Source organism: Pinus tabuliformis, chromosome 3_1 (assembly GCF_031772625.1).
Source record: "Pinus tabuliformis cultivar Carrire ecotype Pingquan chromosome 3_1, CPIR1, whole genome shotgun sequence".
Taxonomy (NCBI): domain Eukaryota; kingdom Viridiplantae; phylum Streptophyta; class Pinopsida; order Pinales; family Pinaceae; genus Pinus; species Pinus tabuliformis.
The window spans coordinates 717,188,185-717,208,104 of NC_142301.1; the positions used below are offsets into that span (position 1 = coordinate 717,188,185).

General features: G+C 38.0%; 1 pseudogene; it reads right to left on the reverse strand.

Moving 5' to 3' along the window:
* Positions 1-18,212, reverse strand: part of LOC149189278 (protein phosphatase 1 regulatory inhibitor subunit PPP1R8 homolog) — a 41,130-nt pseudogene extending 22,918 nt beyond the window's left edge.
* Positions 18,213-19,920: the final 1,708 nt, after the last annotated feature.

Consider the following 19,920-nt stretch of genomic DNA (forward strand, 5'->3'; position numbering starts at 1 on the left):
TTCTCCCCCATTATAAAAAGTGAGTCACTTATAATTCTAAAGTCTCTTAATCTTTTATTTAAGTTACAATTTAGTGGGTAGCTCATAAAGTACCATTGTAAAAGTGACTTTCACTTATTTATAAAAGTGTGTCACATAATTTTTTATTTTTTTTAAGTGAGCTAATTAGATTAAGTTTGGAAAGGGGGAGGGGGATTATTTTAAATATAACATTATCATTCATTTCCACACATTCACGCACATCGTCAGCATCTTCAATAACTTTTCTTCAAAAAGCCATAATTTCTTCATCTGCAAGCTGTTTTTAGAGCTTTTTTTTTTTTTTTTAATCAACCTAATTTATCAAGATCTTTCCATTGGAACACTTAGTTTTAGCATCTACAGCTTTAGTTTCTATTAAAATGGAAATACCATGCCAGGTTATTATTAACAGCACCAACTAGTTCTAATGGAGGTCCTACGTTGTGGCTTCACTTAGAAGTAAAGGTCTTTACAGAATAGCCTCAGGGCAAGAAACCAAACCTCAAGGTGAAGATAAGGCAGCTAAATGGGAAAATAGTTAAGATCAAGCACGTGGGTTGATAGGGATGTCTATTTCTCTAGACCTTAGATTCCATATCATGGAACTTGATACTCCTAATGAAGAAATGGAACAATTCACTAAAGTTTCTGGAATTAAAAATGAAATTATAGCCCATCAGCTAGAAAATAAGTTGCTTACATTGGACCAAAATAAATTTTCTTCCATTGAAGATTTTTTGTCCAAATTCAAGACCCTTAGCCTTCTCTTGGAAGGTGTTAAGGTTAACAAAGAAGATGGTAGCCTTATCTATTCCATTCTTACTAGGTTGGGACCAGCCTACTCTGTGTTTGTATTCAACCTTCCATTCTACTAGATAAGCCTTTATTTCTCAAGCACAAGACTACATGCCCCCCTCTTTTGATGCCTTTTGTGATTCTTTATTAAGAGAACAAGAAAATATCTTATATGTTGGTCTTCTTAATCTTGGAAACTCTTCTAAGAAAACCTTAGCCCCCCAGCACCAACCAAATTCAAAGAATCCTAAGAAGTAGTATCATAAAAAGAATGGTCCTAAAGCAAACAAGGGTCCTAAGCAATTCTAGTCTCAAAATGAAAAATCATTTCAGCAAAATGATAAGGCAAATAAAAAAAAAGGGAATAAAATTGATAGACATTGCCACTTTTGTAATCGAGATGGCCACTTAGAATGCAAATGCTTTAAGAATATGGAAGCCTTGGAAGCGGTAATGAAGAAGCATAACATCCATTTGGAGCACTCTTCAACTTCAACTTAATCTTCAGGAATAACACTTTGTGTGTGTGGTTGCCCTTTCCAAAATGAACTTTATCCTCTTTATTCTTTCCCTTGCTACCTGTTTCAAATGGGAATTCCATCAGATGGATGTTAAATCTGCCTTCTTGCACAGGGACTTGCATGAATAAATCTATATGGAACAACCTAATGGCTGTATACAAACAAACTGTAGCCTTGTATGTCAGCTTAAGAAATCCCTTTATGGTCTCAGGCAAGCCCCTCAAGCTTGGTATGCCAAAATGGATAGCTTTCTTTTAGAAACTAACTTTTCTAGGTGTCATTCTGACAATACTGTCTACACAAAGAAAGTGGGCAAGTCTCTTATCATTATTGTTCTTTATGTTGATGATATTATCTTTAATGGTAGTTATCCAAGCTTATAAACCATGTGAAGTCCAACCTTAAAAAGATGTTTGAAATGATAGACTTAGGACACTTGCATTATTTTATTGGTCTTCAAGTCTTGCAATCTAAGGAAGGTATTTCCCTTTCCCAGTCCAAGTATGCCTGTGATATTCTACAAAATTTTCACATGGAAGATTGTAAGCCAACCCCTTCTGCCTTTCAATCTGGATCCAAACTTTCAGTCACTTGCACTTCCCCTGAAGTTGTTGCTACCTTATACTGTCAACTTGTATGAAAACTTTTGTATATGACCGATACTCGTCCTGACCTTTCCTTTGTTCTTGGTGTTATTGCTCAGTTTATGCAAAACCCACTTGAAAGTCATTAGAAAGAAGCTAAAAGAATACTTCATTATGTTCAAGGTATAGTTTAGTTTGGGATTCATTACAGTGCATAAGCATCTCCTCTACTAGTTGGTTTCACTAATTCCGATTGGGTTGGTGACCCAGATGATCAAAAGTCTACTGTAGGTTATTGTTCACTCTCGGTTCAGGACCTATTACATGGGCTTGCAAGAAACAAAGTGACATTTCTCTTTCTTCAGCAAAAGCAGAGTATCGTGGCACTGTAGAAGCTAGTAAGGAAGCCCTATAGCTTCGTCAGATCCTGTCAGAGTTTGGCTTTCAGTAGCAACATCCGACTACACTTGGGTGTGATAATCAAAGTACCATTCAGATATGCAAAGATCCAGTCCAACATCAGCACAGAAAACACATTGAACTGCACATGCAATTCATTAGAAAGCTCATTCATGACCATGTTCTTGAAGCGCAATATGGTTCAACAGATGATCAAGTTGCAGACATCTTTACAAAGGCTCTCACAGAGGTGAAGTTTACTCAACTTCGATTTATGGTTGGAGTTTAGGAATTTGTCACTATGGGGGTAGGCTCTAATGCCTCCTTCCTTCTCCTATTATGTCATATTTGTGCATCCTTCAATCATATCCCAAGTTGTTCTTAAGGGTGGATGTTAGGATATTCAGACACATAGGAAATATTTCAGTATAACTTGCTCTAGTGTGGAGTTAGGTAAAGTGTGTTTCTTTACTATGTACTTTTGTAACTTACAATCTGATGGTCATGATATGTTCTAGACATGAAGTGATTTGATGGTCCATTCTCTCCTCGGTATTACTGACACTTGATCCATGGCTTAACGCCCGATTGGTCCATCATCTCTATTTAAAGAGAATGGAGGGTCATTTGTAGGGTAACTGTTCATGAGATAAGCTTATGTACATTTTCATTCTTTTATTAATAAATTGCCTGAAGTGGCCACATTGGCTCAAGTCGTGGACTGTTTCCCTCTTGGAGTGTTGGAAATAATACTGAGAGGGGGGGGGGGGGGGGGGGGGGTGAATCAGTGTTATCAAATCAATAAATTTTTCATTTCCATACTCAGATTCCTATACACTACCTCAGTTAAGGGAACCCACATGTACATGCAACTATGTCTAATGCAACTAGCGTATATCCAGTAAACTTATGATTCAGTTAATCCATTAAATGTTTATCTTTTATTAATGCATCAGAACTTCATTAACCATATGAATAGTAAATAGGTGCAGTAAAATAGAACAGATCATCACACACAAGAAGCACACATGAACACCATGATGTAAGGTGGAAACCCAATGTGGGTTAAAACCACCTGTTGCAATTCGTCTCTATCTTCTTTTAATAAGAATTTTTTTTCACAATATTTCTGTATTGGAGCAGTCTTATACCAGTACGCAGGCTTCTACATGCAGAAGGCTACAGCCTCCTCTCATTCTCTAGCTTCTCCTGGAAGGGAGCTACAACCCCCTTTGCTTTTGTACTAGCCGATCCGTTTACTAGCTTGTAGGTGTAGGCCTACTGAAGGCTCCAACCTTCACTCTTCTTCCAGGGACCACATTTCATAAATTTTCATACTGGATACTCCTGAAGCACAACACCATAATCTGAACGCCACGTTTCATCCAATTTTCATACTGGACCCATCAACAACATTGAGGCTGAAAATAAATTAGCACTATGATACAACCAATCATCAATCCTTGAATCACCCAACATTGAATCACTGAAACCCTGTCAACAAAAACACAGTCACCAGAACACATAGTAGATCACAGAACTATGCAATAATATTCAGAGCTAGTTGCATCATAAAAAATGATGCATTGAAGGGCATATGCTACTTGGAAGAGCCGAACCAATGTTTATATGCAACTTCACTAAAGCGAACCCATGTATATGTCATTGAATACTTACCTATTACTTGACTACACTTCCCATCTTTAGACATACCCATATCATTACATACAAAAGGATAATACGTGTGTTAGCAACTAGATCCAGTCTATTAGATCACATAAATATAAGTCATTATGATCGTGATCCACTATTAGATCTCATCCATCAACACTGAAGCTCAACACAATCAACCAATCTGAATATGCCGAATACAGACACCAGTAAATAGTCACCAGAACTCAAAAGTCTGCATCAACAACCAAAACCACCTCTAACTTCAAATATCATAGTTCATATGGTATACGCTACTTAGATGTATCTAACTTGTGTATATACGTGCTTTTATCAACATCAACCAGCGTATACATCTGTAAATATTCATTCATAATTTGTAGTTATTCCAGACTTGAGTTACATCATAATATTTACAGAACATTACATGCTTCAGTATACAGATCTAGAATAAGCATGATCAAACCATATAGAGATGATTCATTCCAAGCCATAAGATCCCGATCCATCATTAGATCTTGTCTTCCATCAACTGTTGAGATTCCTCCTTCGCTAAGATCAAGCCAAGCATGATAAAGCCATAACTTTCATACTGAATCTCACACTTCATTAGATATTCAAGACTTTCTTAGTGCCTTTGCTTAATGATATTCTCCTCCTTTTATAGTCTTAGGCCCTACTCAATATCGTGGTCCAAAACCACTTAGAACCAATACTTTGGTCTAAATACGTGGGGTCAATACCTCGGACCAAATACCATGGACCAATACCAAAATACCATGGACCCAAAAACATAGTTTCTGACATGTACGCACTTTTTCCTTCATGAAAGTGGGTGTATACACATACGCATCTTCTGCTCAATGAACCTGTGTATATACGCAACTTGGTCAAGGTAAACCTGCGTATAAGTCTTTTTCTTTCATTTTATGAGCCTGAATTATGATTCAATACTATTAACCTTTAGTACTTTGATCTTCATCATCAAGGACAACACCTGTATCATAATGTTAACTTGCTACACTGTGAACTATCATTTCCTTTGAACTGCCCTTAATCACATCTGTTAACACAACTACCATGTATTAATGTCACATCTAATATCTCTTGTGAAGATTCATCTAGTTATGATGTATAAGTGAGTTGTTCTGCTACAAGAGGGTTGCCATCAAGTACAACACATTCATCATAATGCCAACAATCTCACCCTTTGGATTTGATGGCAACACCAACACCAAGTCACTCTCCCCCTTTGACATCAAGGGCAAATGCCCGACCAAGATGTTCTCTCCCTTGATATACATTTTGTTGTCCATACTCCTCCAGAGTAAATGCTGAAATCTCTGATTGAGCTCTCCCTTTGTACATGCCAAGATGTACCAATCCATCCATGCTCCCCCTGAGCACATGCTAAGTCTGCAAAAATATTTTTCAAGAGAATAAGATGACTCTACAACTTAACCAATTGAGTATGACCTTTCTATCACCAATGACTCATACATACATTAATTCCCAATCGAGTGGGGATACACTTGACTCATTCACCCAACCAAGTGGGGATATACCAATAGCTTATACATGATAAAACAAGAACATTACATCATCCATCCCAGGCATAGTGGGGGTAGAAATTACATCATATGAGCAAAAGATATTCAACACATGATTACATCATGGGTCTTGATATGACCTTTACATTGAATGAGATAGATGTCATTTATAACAGAGACCAAATACCTAAACAAAACCATGATAATCATCAGCAACTATCATACACAATGTATGATCTGTTCCATAAGCATCTATCAACATCATCCATACTAGCAACATGTATATGTCCATTAGTGTAGATAACATCAACTTGTGACAAGGTATGTCTACATCAATTCAACTTCTTGATCTTGAGCATTGTCATAACCTTCCATGAACCAATTCTGAATATGTCATACAAAATCATTCACATCATATCATATGTTAAAAACATCATAGTTATCACATCATCATCAAGATCTACATGATCTTTTATACCATCCATGTATCATTACTCGGAAACATCCCACATCTGATAAGCATCAATCAACATATGTGATTATCAACCTATCATTATATAGGTCAGAACTCATCATCATCATGTCTTCAAATAGTTATGTATTCATGTGATCTGCAATAACTCCATTATCTTGGCCAACAAACAATGCAACTTCATGTATCTAGCATACTATATATATCACTATGTATCTAGCAAACCTTGAGCTCAAGATCTTTTGTCAAGACTTCTTGATAAGAACTATAGGAATCCTGCATCATAACTGTATTATATGATCTTTATGCATATGACCGCAGTAGCATATTAGTGACTCATCATCAATTAATGAAGTTGTGTATTCAAGCTTTGTACTTCTCCTTATCCTTATGAATATTACCATGTAAGCAACATAAATGCATCATCAGAGAATCAACCACAAATCTAATATGAACACCAACTATGTAACCCCAAGAATCATGTGAGATTTTGTCATGGACAACTCATAACCATATCATAGCAAGATGTATCACTTAGCCATATAAGCCTCATCACCAAGGAATTCTAACCATAATGCCAACAATGCATTGTTAAAAGTAGAAGCTCCCCTTGAACCTGTGTCATCTGTTTATTGTCAGATTTGATCATGCATATATCAGCAAGAAGTATCAAGGCATCATCATCGTCAAGTTAGGATGAAAAACACTTCTGAACATCCTATGAGTATCAAGACAATTCCACACATCATCAACAGATTGTAACCATTATCAAACAGAGCAAATAATGGACTGAATCATATCAGACCCTTTTTTCCTGAGCTTGTCCCACTGCTTTTCCTCAAACTAACATATACGTGATTGTGCAGTGACTAAATTGCGTATATACGTGACTTCACTTCATGAAACGTGCGTACGAGATTTAGAACACTGAAGTTTCACACTTTTAGCTCCCTCTGAGTCTGTTATGTCTATACATTGTGCTATGCCACATCTTTCTGATTGTACTTCCTTCTTCTTCCATATCTTCAAGTGTGATGATTTTTTCTCCTTTTGGTATGGTGCCCATACTTTGTTCCTTCATTCCTTTTCTATAGTCGAAGCTTGTTACATGCATAAAATCACATATGTTTCATATTCCTTCTATAGCAGTCAATGGCTTTGTGACCAAACATATTGCAAGAAAAACAATATCCCTTAAAGTACCTGGAACGTGATCATCCTTTTGTGTGATGTTCTTGAACCATTCTTCTTCTGCATCTGGCTACAACATGTCCAGAATTATGACATACATAACTTTCAACATTATTCAATTGAGGATATGACCGACTATCACTTCCATAGTTAGGAGTAAAAGGTTTTCTTTGAATAATTTCTTTTCTTGGTTGTTGATGGGATTGAACTCTCATCTCCTTGTTGAGCATTTCAGATTTTGCATTAGAGTCCCTTGTCTTACTTTATGAACTAGATTCACCTTCAACAGATTCATGAAAACCAAGACCAATTTTGATAGCAGGAGACCTTTGATTACTAAGAATATCATCCAAGGTCTTAGTACTATCTTGAAATCGCAAGAGCTTATCCTTTTCTTCTAATTTATCATTTAGAATATTTACCTCAACCTGATGTTGTTCTTCCTTTACAAGATACTGCTTCTTCATGATTCCTTCAACTTTTCTTCCTTATTCCAACTAATGTCTTAATTCAGGAACTTTGTTTTCTTGTTTTCTTCCTTCTTCCAACTGATGTCTTAATTCAAGAACTTCATTTTCTTGTTTTTAAAGAGCTTGGAGTAGTTCTTTATTCTGCTTATTTGATTCTTCAAGATCTTCTTTTAGTGAGTGGATCTTAGCTTCAAGACTTTCATAGTAACTAGATCTTACTATGAGTTTCTTGATTATTGTGCTCCTTTCATTTACTTCATTTCTTAATGATGTCACTTCATCTTGTAGCTTTTGACATTGATCTTCCTTTTCCTTGAATAGCTTCCTTACTTTGTTTCCTTCCTCTAGTTGAGCCTTTAGTTTGGTAGCTTCTTCTTTGGAGGCACGTTCCCTTTTGTCCAATAGATCTTGTTGATCTTTAATTTTGTTCGTAAGCCTTTTAAATTCTGTCTCTATTTGATATCTTTCATCCTCACCCATAAGAGCAAGTTCAATTGTTTCGTGACCACTTTCATCATCTTCAAGTGGATGGAGAAATGTATCACTAGAAGATAATAAACTCATACCTGATAATTCTTTTGCTTGTTCGTTTTCATTCTGAGGTGATTATAAACCTGAAGTGTTACTTCGACATATTCCCCAATCAATTCTTCCACTGTCATAGTTCCTCTGAGATGTATTCTTCTTTTGAGGTGCTTTCTTCTTTTGCTTCTTTGCCATTGTCCTACAGATCTCCTTCAAGCGATCAAGCTTCTACCAAAAGACCTGCTCTGATACCAATTGTTGGAAATAACACTGAGAGGGAAGGGGGGTGAATCAATATTATCAAATCAATAAATTTTTCATTTCCATACTCATATTCATATACGCTACTCCAGTTAAGATAACCCACATGTACACGCAACTGTGTCTAATGCAACTAGCGTATATCCAGTAAACTTATGATTCAGTTAATCCATTAAATGTTTATCTTTAATTGGTGCATCAGAACTTCATTAACCATATGAACAGTAAACAGGGGTAGTAAAATAGAACAGATCATCACACACAAGAAGCACACATGAACACCATGATGTAAGGTGGAAACCCAATGTGGGTGAAAACCACCTGTTGCAATTCGTCTCTATCTTCTTTTAATAATAAACTTCTTTTTACAATATTTCTGTACTGGGGCAGTCTTATACCAGTATGCAGGCTTCTACCTGTAGAAGGATACAACCTCCTCTCATTGTCCAACTTCTCTTGGAAGGGAGTTACAACCCCCTTTGCTTTTGTACTAGCCAATCCGTTTACTAGCACATAGGCGCCGGCCTACTGAAGGCTCCAACCTTCACTCTTCTTCAGGGACCACGTTTCATAAATTTTCATACTGGATACTCCTGAAGCACAACACCATAATTTGAAGGCCACATCTCATCCAATTTTCATACGGGACCCATCAACAACATTGAAGCTCAAAATCAAATAACACTATGATACAACCAATCATCAATATCTGAATCACCCAACATTGAATCATTGAAACCTTGTCAACAGAAACACAGTCACTAGAACACAGAGAATATCACAGAACTATGCAATAATATTCAGAGCCATCTATATCATCAAAAATCATGCATAAGAGTGCGTATGCTACTTGGAAGAGCCGAACCAGTGTGTATACGCAACTTGACCAAAGCAAACTAATGTATATGTCATCAAATACTTACCTATTACTTGACTGCACTTCCCAACTTCAGACATACCCATATGATTACATACAAAAGGATAATAAATGTGTTAGCAACTAGATCCAGCCTATTAGATCACATAAAGATAAGTCATTATGATCCTGATCCATTATTAGATCTCATCCATCAACACTGAAGCTCAACACAATCAACCAATCTGAATATGTAGAATACAGACACTAGTAAACAATCACCAAAACTCAGAACTTTGCATCAACAATTATAACCACCTGTAACTTCAAATATCATAGTTCATATGGTATACACTACTTATATGTATCTAACCTGCGTATATACACACTTTTATCAAAGTCAACGAGCATATAGATTTGTAAATATTCATTCATAATTTGTAGCTATTCTAGACTTGAGTTAGATCATAATATTTACAGAACATTACATGCATCGCTATACAGATATAGAATAAGCATGATCAAACCATATAGATATGATTCTTTCCAAGCCATAAGATCCCGATCCATCATTAGACCTTGTCCTCCATCAACCGTTGAGATTCCTCCTTGGTTCAAAAAAAGCAAAGCATCATAAACCCATAACCTGCATACTGGATCTTACACTTCATCAGATATTCAATACTTTCTCAGTGCCTTTGCCTTATCTTCTCCTCCTTTTATAGTCTTAGGCCTTACTCAATACAATGGTCCAAAACTACTTAGAACCAATACCTTGGTCTAAATACCTGGGTTCAATCCCTCAGACCAAATACCATGGACCAATACCAAAATACCATGGACCCAAAAACTTAGTTTCCAACATGTACACACTTTTCCGTGAGTGAAAGTGCATGTATACGCATACGCGTCTTCTGCTCAATGAACCTATATATATACACAACTTGGTCAAGGTAAACCTGAGTATAAATCTTTTTCTTTCATTCTATGAGACTGAACTGTGATTCAGTACTATTAACCTGTATTACCTTGATCTTCATCATTAAGGACAACACCTGTATCATAATGTTAACTTGCTACACTGTGAACTATCATTTCCTTTGAACTGCCCTTCATCACATCTGTTAACACAACTACCATGTATTAATGTCACATCTAATATCTCTTGTGAAGATTCATCTACTTACCATGTATAAGTGAGTTGTTCTGCTACAAGAGGGTTGCCATCAAGTACAACACATTCATCATAATGCCAACATTGAGGGTTTTAACCACGTCAAGAATACTAGTGTATTGATCTGTGATCTATTTGTGAGTAGTGTCCTTTGGTGTTCTGTCTGAGGAACTTACACGTAAATTCATACACTCTTATTTGTTGTTACAGTATTGGTTGCAGTTACACATTGATGACTTTATAGCTAATGTTCACTTTTGGGTAGGGAAATTGCAGCCTGCACATACAGTTCATGATAGTCTTGAAATAACTTGTAGAGACTTGGGCAAACAATTAAATGTGGTTTGGGTGAATTCCGCGATTCATACATGGACACCAACAGCCTCCGCACTTTTTTTTATACTTTTCGTAGTAGCGGTTGTCACATTATTTCTTCGCACATTTCATTCCTGCCTAGAATGTGGAAGAAATCGCATCCTCTATCATTGAGAGTCATTTTAAGTGCTTGATGTCATCTACATGAATTGGGTTTCCTTATCTCACCAAAATGACCCACCATGCATCCTTCTTGCAAGGAGCTTGGTACACTTCATAGTAGCCAATTATGTCCTAAAAACTAGTAAACTTCTGAGGTTGATCAATGTAGAGCATTGAAGGCCCTTGAATGTAGATTTAACTCTTGTGACCTTGATACCATCCCCCTTGGGAACCTCCTCTATCTATACTTATAATTTTGAGGATGGGATTTGGAAATAGTAAGAAATATCTTTATCTGCTACCATTGCCTTATCATACTTGCCATATAGATTTTCGAGAACTGCAATTCGTTTATCCAATTTTTCCTTAGGGACTGATATGATTCCCTTTGTCATTGTTCAGCACATCTAATAGATTATGGTTACTGGAAGTTGATATCTATTGCGCTTCTACTGTTGCTAATGCTCAAATAGAAATTTATACTCTTCTACTACCTATGTTTGAAACTCTGGAACTTCCTGTGTAGCCATGGATATTAAGTAGACCAACTTCGACATGACATTTTTTACTAGACTAGCTAAGTAATTACTATAAAAAATTTCCCTATGCAGAATCAATCGTGTTACTCCCCCATCGACTGACCTAGACCTAACTCAGATGACATAGCACTGGAAATGACAAAGTGGAGCAAATGGGTAATAAAGTTTCCATAATGTTAGACGCTTATTAGTTCATTTTTTCCATAACAAGAAAGGGTCATGCAGAAATTTATCTAACAGGGTATTATTGCCTACTTATTATGGAAAATACTCAGAGTACGATGGATAAGACTCATAAATTGTGTGACCACCTACGTTGACCTCAAGTGGGTTGTGGTATCATAACATTGATGCCTCCACCGAACTGACATTCGTGATTTATTTGGTAGAAAAGGAATGGAAATGTGCCTGAATATGAAACTGACTAAGTGTTATTGACTCTAAACCTGCCTATGGGCCCATTTTTGAGACCCCTTAAATTTGATGATATGACTCTGGATTTGTGGAAAGGTTTTAGCCGTGAACCATTCTCCCATCATAGCAACAATATTCTGGCTAGTTTTGCTAGCTTCACTGCATGAGATGACTTGATCTCTGCAACTATAAATAGGCCCAACTAATGCATTTACAACTTGCCCGAGAACTTCTAAAATTAGTTGTCATATAGAAAAACATGATCTCGAGCTATGAAAGCCTTTTTCTTAATGTGCCTATGATACCAAGCCTTCTGTCTCCATTGCTCAACTGAATGGTGGAATTTAGCTAAAAACCTTAATTCATCTAACTCCATTAGCTCCTCCAACCTCTTTTGTAAGTATGCATTGCCTGTCATTCTAGTAGCCTAAAAAATGAAGATGCTTGGTACAGTGAATGCCACTGGCACTACCGCTTCTCTCTTGTACATGAATTGGAAGTGCGATTGTTTGTGTGACCACTTTACAATTGTCTTGTATGCCCACAACGTGGTTGGCACACGCTCATCCTGGTCATCTCAATTTTTTGAAACAATCTTTGTTAGCCCCTTCTAAAGTATATTGTTGAAAGCCTCATCTGCTCCATTAGCCTGAGGATGGTAAGGGAAACTCTTATGATGTTGGAACAATAAATTATTCAAGAAAGATGCAACTGTTTCATTTATGAAGTGATTCCCTTAATCGTTGATTAGGCTCTTCAAACACCCGAACCTAGATATTATGTTTTCAAATATGAGCCTTGCAGATGTATCAGCTGTAGATTCCTTTAATGGCACTACCTCTACCCACTAAGTGAGGTAATTGGTAGCTGTGATAATGTATCTTTCATGAGCATGATGTGTTGGCGGCCTAATCAGACCGATGAGGTCTACTCCCTATTTTAAAAAAATCTATTCTATATGTATGAGATTCAGAGATAAATCATCTCGATGTGATGGCTTTCTAACCCTGTAACAAAGATCACATCCCTTTGCATATTCCTTAACATCCTTGTCGAGGTTGGGGCACCACAACTCTACCTGTAGGACTTTCCTTGTGGTAGCCTTTCCATCGACATGCGACCCCGCAAACCCAGCATGACATTCCCATAGTACCTCATGCCTTTTGAGCTGAAGGAGACACCTTCATAGGACTTGACTAAGTCCTAGCTTGTATAGATGCTCAACAACTAACTGATAGTCTGGTGCTCATACTACTAGGTGCCTTTTATGTGTTGCTTTTTATCCTTCCAGTCACTGCCCTATCGAGAGGAAATCAATGATCTCCCCCAATTAATCTAGTATGACCTCTACGAAGAACAAGTCAACATCTAGTATTTGGTCATCCATTGATCCTTCATTCTCCCCTGACTCCAATATTGAAAGGTGGTCTAGCCCCACATTTAATCTTCCCAATTCGATAACAACTTCGAATGTGAACTCTTGGAACAACAAAAACCATCTACAGGTGCTTCCTTCCATCACTAGCTTATTAACCAAATATTTCAAAGACGAATGGTTTGTGAAGAACTTGAATGGAACTCCACGTAGATAATGCCTAAACTTTTGTAACGAGTATACCATGGCCAATGCTTCTCTTTCCATTGTTGTATGCTTCTTTTATACAGTTGATAGCTTCTGACTGGAGAAGTAGATTGGGTGATTTAAGTTCCCTTCTCGTTGTTGCACTAATACAACCCTAGTGCAATTCTTGATGCATCAATGTGTACAAGGAATTGTTTATTCCAATCTAGATATACCAAAATGGGAGCACTGAACAACTTTTCCTTTAGCATGTTTAGCATTATTTGATAGGCCTTTGTCTAGTTGAATGCTTCCATATTTTTTAGCAGCCTCTCCATGGCAACGGTAATGGATGCATAGTTTTTGATGAATCAATGGTAATATTGTGCATGGCCTAGTGTTAATCATAATTGATTCACATTGGTTGGTGGGTCCATATTTATGATTTTTGCAACCTTTGTGGGGTCCAAGAAAACACCATCCTTGCAAATGATATGGCCTAGCAATGTTCCAAATGGAACTTCAAAGATGAATTTCTTAAATTTTAAATAGATTAGCAGTTGTCTACATTGATCAAACATCACTCGAAGTAGGATGGTATGCTTATTCAACAAGCTATAAACTATCTAATCATCCATGTATACTTCTAGGAATTATTGGATGTAGACCTTGAAGGCAGTTATGAAAAACCGAGAGAAAACAACAGGGGAATTCTTCAAATCAAATGACATTACATGATATCTGTAAGACCCCCATTCTGTGGTAAACATTGTTTTCTTCTTATATTCTTCTACTATGCAGACTTGATGGTATCGTGAGAACCCATTAGTGAATGAGTATTATTCATTCTTCACAATTTTATTCAAGACCTCATCGCTAAAAGGCATTAGGAATGGTTTGTGTACACATGAATTTTTTAGGCTCGTGTAATCTACGCAGACCCTGATTTCTGTGGCATCCTTCTTATTTTGTATTACAATGGGACTGATCCATTCTACCTCATGTACTGAGAATAAAGTTCTACTTCTAACATATTATCAATCTCCTTCTTGACCTTCTCTTTTACCCTTGGGTTGAGCCTATATGGTATATGCTTTACAAGTCGTGCATCTAGCTTAAACATAATCTTCATTTTTCCAATGTCGCCTTTTATTCGTTTCAACTTAGCGACCGAAGCTGGGAATAAGTTCTCATGCTCATGCAAAAAATAAAAAATTTATTTAGTTCATTTCTCAATCCAATAATCCCCAATGGACACCATATTAGCTCTATCTTTGGAGCCAATGTTTTTCTTCCGCAGCTTTATTGCGAGGAAGTGAGGGGCATCTGTTCTAGGTCACTCTTGAATGTCCTGTTCTACTTCAATCTCTTGAAACATCAAGTGTGTGAGTCATTCCAAGTCATCCTCCTTTGGCTCTGCGTTAACTTTGCACATGCCATGAACTCTAGATACCCTGATTCATAGAAGTATTGTAAGAATCTCTCGTCGATGCACCCTTCCCACAACTATCCTGGAGTGAAAATAATTATTTTGATGGCATGCAGGGCTTCAGTCAGTCTTTGGTCACTTTCTCTCAATGAGAAACTGCTACTGAACTATTTAGCCATAGTTTCCCAGTCTTCAATCTTCCTTCGAAGTTCTTCCTATATATACCATGCTTGGGGAACTGTACCGAAGGTATGTATTAGCATGTGTACCCATAAATCCTTTGGGACCCACTACTTTCTCCATCTCTCTATGCAGTTCTCTAGATGTTTCTTAGGATTAGAGTTCCACCTATACTTCATAATCTCTTGCACGTGGTCTCCTTCTTGCCTAAACCTTTCCCTCATGACCCGCTCGATCTTATCCCAGTCAAGAAGGGTGTTGCTATGTGCTCCCCACCATCATGTTAGGTTGGCTTGCAATGCAATTTCCAACAATGAGACCTTGTGTATTTCCCTGATAGTTCTTTCGACTTTATTCAGAAAAACATCTACTGATTCTATGTCATGGAAGGTGAGATAATTACTTACCTATGTTCCAATATATTTCAATCGAAAAATATTGGCATATCATATGGTATCAACCTCATATCCTCCTTGTTTCCAAGCATCCTGAGCAACTTCCAAGCCGACTTCTGTGATCGGTATGCTTCTCCAACTGATTGATTCTCCTATCAGGGGATTGATGTAGTCTTCTCTTTTTTCTATAGTTAGTCGATACAACTGATCTAGTGGTACAGGGTCATCTCGATCATCTACAGGTTTAGTTAATCTTGGCCCTTGGTATGGATATAGTGGTTGTATTACCCACACCACTTTTACCTCAAAAATCATCAACTCCTTTTTAAGTTCAATGATGGCGTAGTTTTGTATCCATATTCGATACCAAGAAGTGATGGTTAGGAGTCTTTGTTGCCCATTATGTCTATCACTTCAAATTCAGCATGTGTCGTTACCCCTACCACGTCTACCTCAGCATCTTCTAGCATCCCAACGAGTAATCAGTACTCGTTTTTCATCAGTATTTGAATTCATGATTACTTGAATTGTGGCTTCCCTAACTCTTCCCATGTTTTTTTGGGTAGGATGTTAACATTTGACCCTAGATCTAGCATTATGTCTTTAATCTAAAATCCCGCAACTTGATTGTTGATATGGAATTCCCTACTGGTCCTTTTCTTGTTCCTCTGTACTCTCCTTGTATGTCCTTCAGGCATATTTGCTGAGATTGCTCCTTCTCTTACTTCTTCTTCTAGTAATACTTATTTTAGACTCCTCCACAACTCCCCTAGCATTTGTTTGTTATCAAAAATTTATAGAAATAGCCTGAACCATTCCTCAATTGGTTGAGAACTCGTGGATACGACTGAGTTCGACACCTTTTCCTCTTGAGACTCTGTTAAGTTTTCAAACAACTTGGCTACTTCTTAAAATTATTTGTTCTATTGTGTAGGTTTGTATGATCACTCCATGGACATGGCTAGAATAATTGAGTGCCGGTCTCATGCTCCCCCATCATCCCTGTCTTCTTACCTCCTTTGGTGACTTGTTTATATTGGATATTGGAACGATGTTAGTAGTCCATGGCTCTACATTGATTAAGTTAGTTCCCCATTGCCTGATCCTTTCTTCCCATATTGCAATCAGCTTGGGCCAATCTTTTGTGGCATGTGCATTGACTCGACATTGAGAGCATCAAGGCCTTCTTGGGAGCAGGAAGTCCCTTGCGACATCTCCCTCTTGGTCACTTTTTTATCACCTAACAAGTCCTCTACCCCCTATTCTTCATCCTTGCATAGCTCCTCCTCATCCTCCACGATGAGTTTCATTAATCCTAAATTTCAAATGGTCGAATCACTTTGCGAGTACATCAAACGCCCTACACTAGACGGTGTGGTGAGTCATGGATGCACAAAACTGAAACTAGATTTTTTTGGGTACATTGGAGTACTTCTGCAATATTGGATATAGTTGCAGTAGGTGGCCATAGCTTCTACAGAGCTCACAATAGTCTGGTGGATTTCGGCTTGGAAAGGCTCCTCGCAATCCTACTATCACAACACTTTCTGTTGGTGGGGACCCCGATTATCTTGCAAGGCATGCTAGACTACTTGTACCTCTTAGTCTTGGGTATTTAGTCACTCCATGACCCTCCATTAGGTAGTGAGTGCAACATACATTGGGTCTCACTGACCAAACCGACTGTAATTATTTTACCTTCTCAGTCAGACTGGTGATCTGGTTTTGGAGGCCCATGATCGATGGATCCTGAGGTCCCATTCCTTCTTGACACTCATGTGGGTACCATGTCATATCCTCTATGCATGTTTCTTACTGTAGAGAATCTTAGAGAGTTTGTATCTTTTGTACTATCAACAGGGTCCAAGTAAGGGGTAGGAGCAACTTAATAAACCATTCCCTTTGGTGATTGGGGTCTATTGTATAACTTAACTTTTTGATTGCATCTTTGAACCTCTACATTAATTGCCAAGAAGTCTCCCCTTCCTTCTACTTGATATCCCATAGTTCCAATAGTCCTTTCTGGTTTGTTAGCAGTAGTTTGAACTCCTACAGAAAGCTCTTCTTGATGATGGCTATGGAGGGATTCTGATTCAACTCTACCCATTTGAAGAACCACCTTAAATTTCTCTCCCTCAGGGTAATCTAGAACTCAATCATCTTCACCTTGTTTAGGGTTTGGCGAGATCTCCATGTTTCTTCGCATAGGTACCAATGTTGTTCCACATCCTCGTTCCCCCGACTAGAAAACTTAAGATATTTGGTAAAGGATCTTGCCATGTTGGTTCAAGTATGTGCTAGGAGAACAAATCCTAGGGCTTTGGGCTGCATAGATCCTTGCAATCCCAAGTTACTAATATTGTTAGTCCCACTACTGTTAGATGTGCCAAAACTTGTCTTATATCTAACATGCACACTTTGTGCACGTATCACTTTAAGTAACTTAGCAATAAATGTACTAGGTCTATTTCAAAGAACCAAGGGAAGGTCGGGGTGAACAACACCTAAACTTTGGGGATTTGACTACTGAATTTTACCTAGTGTATATTTCTCCACAAACAGTTTCCCCATCACATTGAACATCTCATCTTCCATTTCTTCCTTGGGGTTGGTGTAATCACTTCCTTTTGGCACCTTCCCCACAACCCAGGAGGGAGAACTGTTGTTGTTCTCTAAACTTTCATTTGTCCTGTCATTATTCCTCTCTTTCTTGAGGTCCTTTACCATCTTACTTCTCTCGTTTGGACCCTCTGACACCACTCTTACTTGGTGGGGTCCCTCGACTCTCCCTTTCAGTGCCTGTACCGCTCTTTCCTACCATTTTTCCACTATCATCGCTCTCCTTTGCCCTCTGACATCTTTAGCTCCTCATGATCCTTCTATATCCATTCCTTGAGTAGCGTCCCAATTCCCCAAATCGTAGAATTCTCCCCTTAGATCCTTCCCCCAGAACTGGGGTTTCACTCTACCATACTCACTCATTGGAAAGGTATCAAACCTTTCTCCACCATCAACATCTTAATCCAAAGGGTTACCTCTTTTAGTAGTTTTCCTCTCAACCCCATTTTGAACACTGCATCTACTTTCGAGAAGGATTAGTAGCTCTCTGTTATGAGCTCAACCACATACCCCTCTATGGTAGTCTACAACCAAAAATCTACTGCCCTCATTGGTCATTATCCAAGAATTTGAGCATTACAAGATTTGCGGGGACCCATTCGCGACATACTGGTGTTGGTCCTTCTTGCTGGTTTTTTACTTTTAGTCTCCGTAACCAATTCTACAGCTCCTTTGGGAATTTACTCCAGAACATCTCATACTAATCACTTACAGCCTTTGAGTTAAATATTTCTTTGTTCACCTTAGAGGTATATCAGTTTCTAAGGGTGGCCTACTCTGACATGAATTGATCCACCCGATTATCCCACTAGTCCCGTATTTCCTTCTTAAAGATCCTCGATACCATATTTTGAACCACTTCTTGTGATTTTTGGTCCTAGCAATGGAGCCATTTGTTGGCACCAAAAATTTATCATGGAAGAGACCTTGGGTTCAGGCAAAAGGGGCCAACAAGGCTCCTCTATAGTCTAGGACAATGCCGACATTTTCACCTTACCGAAGGGGTAAGGAGTCTCACTCGAGGCATGCCGCGACCAAAGATAGGAAGGGTTGTAGGGCGTATCAAGGGATATCCAAACATCAACCATCAATATCTTAAAGAGATCATTCATCACCACATCATAGTATTACAATCACTATAGTCATCAAGAAAGTTCCCATTAATTAAAATTTTGAGTATGTCCATAAATTCAAGCAATACACCTAACCATAATATAACATCAAAACTATCTCATTCATTCACTGACATCAACATAAGGAAGGGCCAATAGAAAATACATAAGTCACAAATCCTTACATCAAATACATGGAATGACATAATCAATAGGATACCTTAGAACTCTTGCCGAGGCTAGCACTGGCCCTTCCACGACTGCTCAAGTCCTCGAGACCCCGTTCTTCCAAACTTTTGAAATCTGTCGGATACCAACCCCTTTCCCTTTCTATATTTTTCTTTTATCTTTTCTTACATCATCCCCACTTCCAGTTCTATTTGGCTGCCCTTTCCTCGACTAATTTATGCCCTCCCTCTTTCCCACTTAGTTTTTCTTGTTTTCTCTTGCCACCTTACCATAACTTCCTATTTGATGTATCTCCTTGCCTCCATCCCCAACTATCATCTCCACAACTCAACCATTGCTCTCGCCACCTATTCTTCATATTAGTTCCTGCAAAACATAAAAATTCAAAATGAAGGACCCAACAATTTAGGTTGGCTTATAAGGCATAACTAACTAAGTAAGCGGCCAGGACACTACAAGATAGAGTGACTTAGTTGGAGGCAGAGAAAAAGGCTAGTACAAGGCTAAGTGATCTT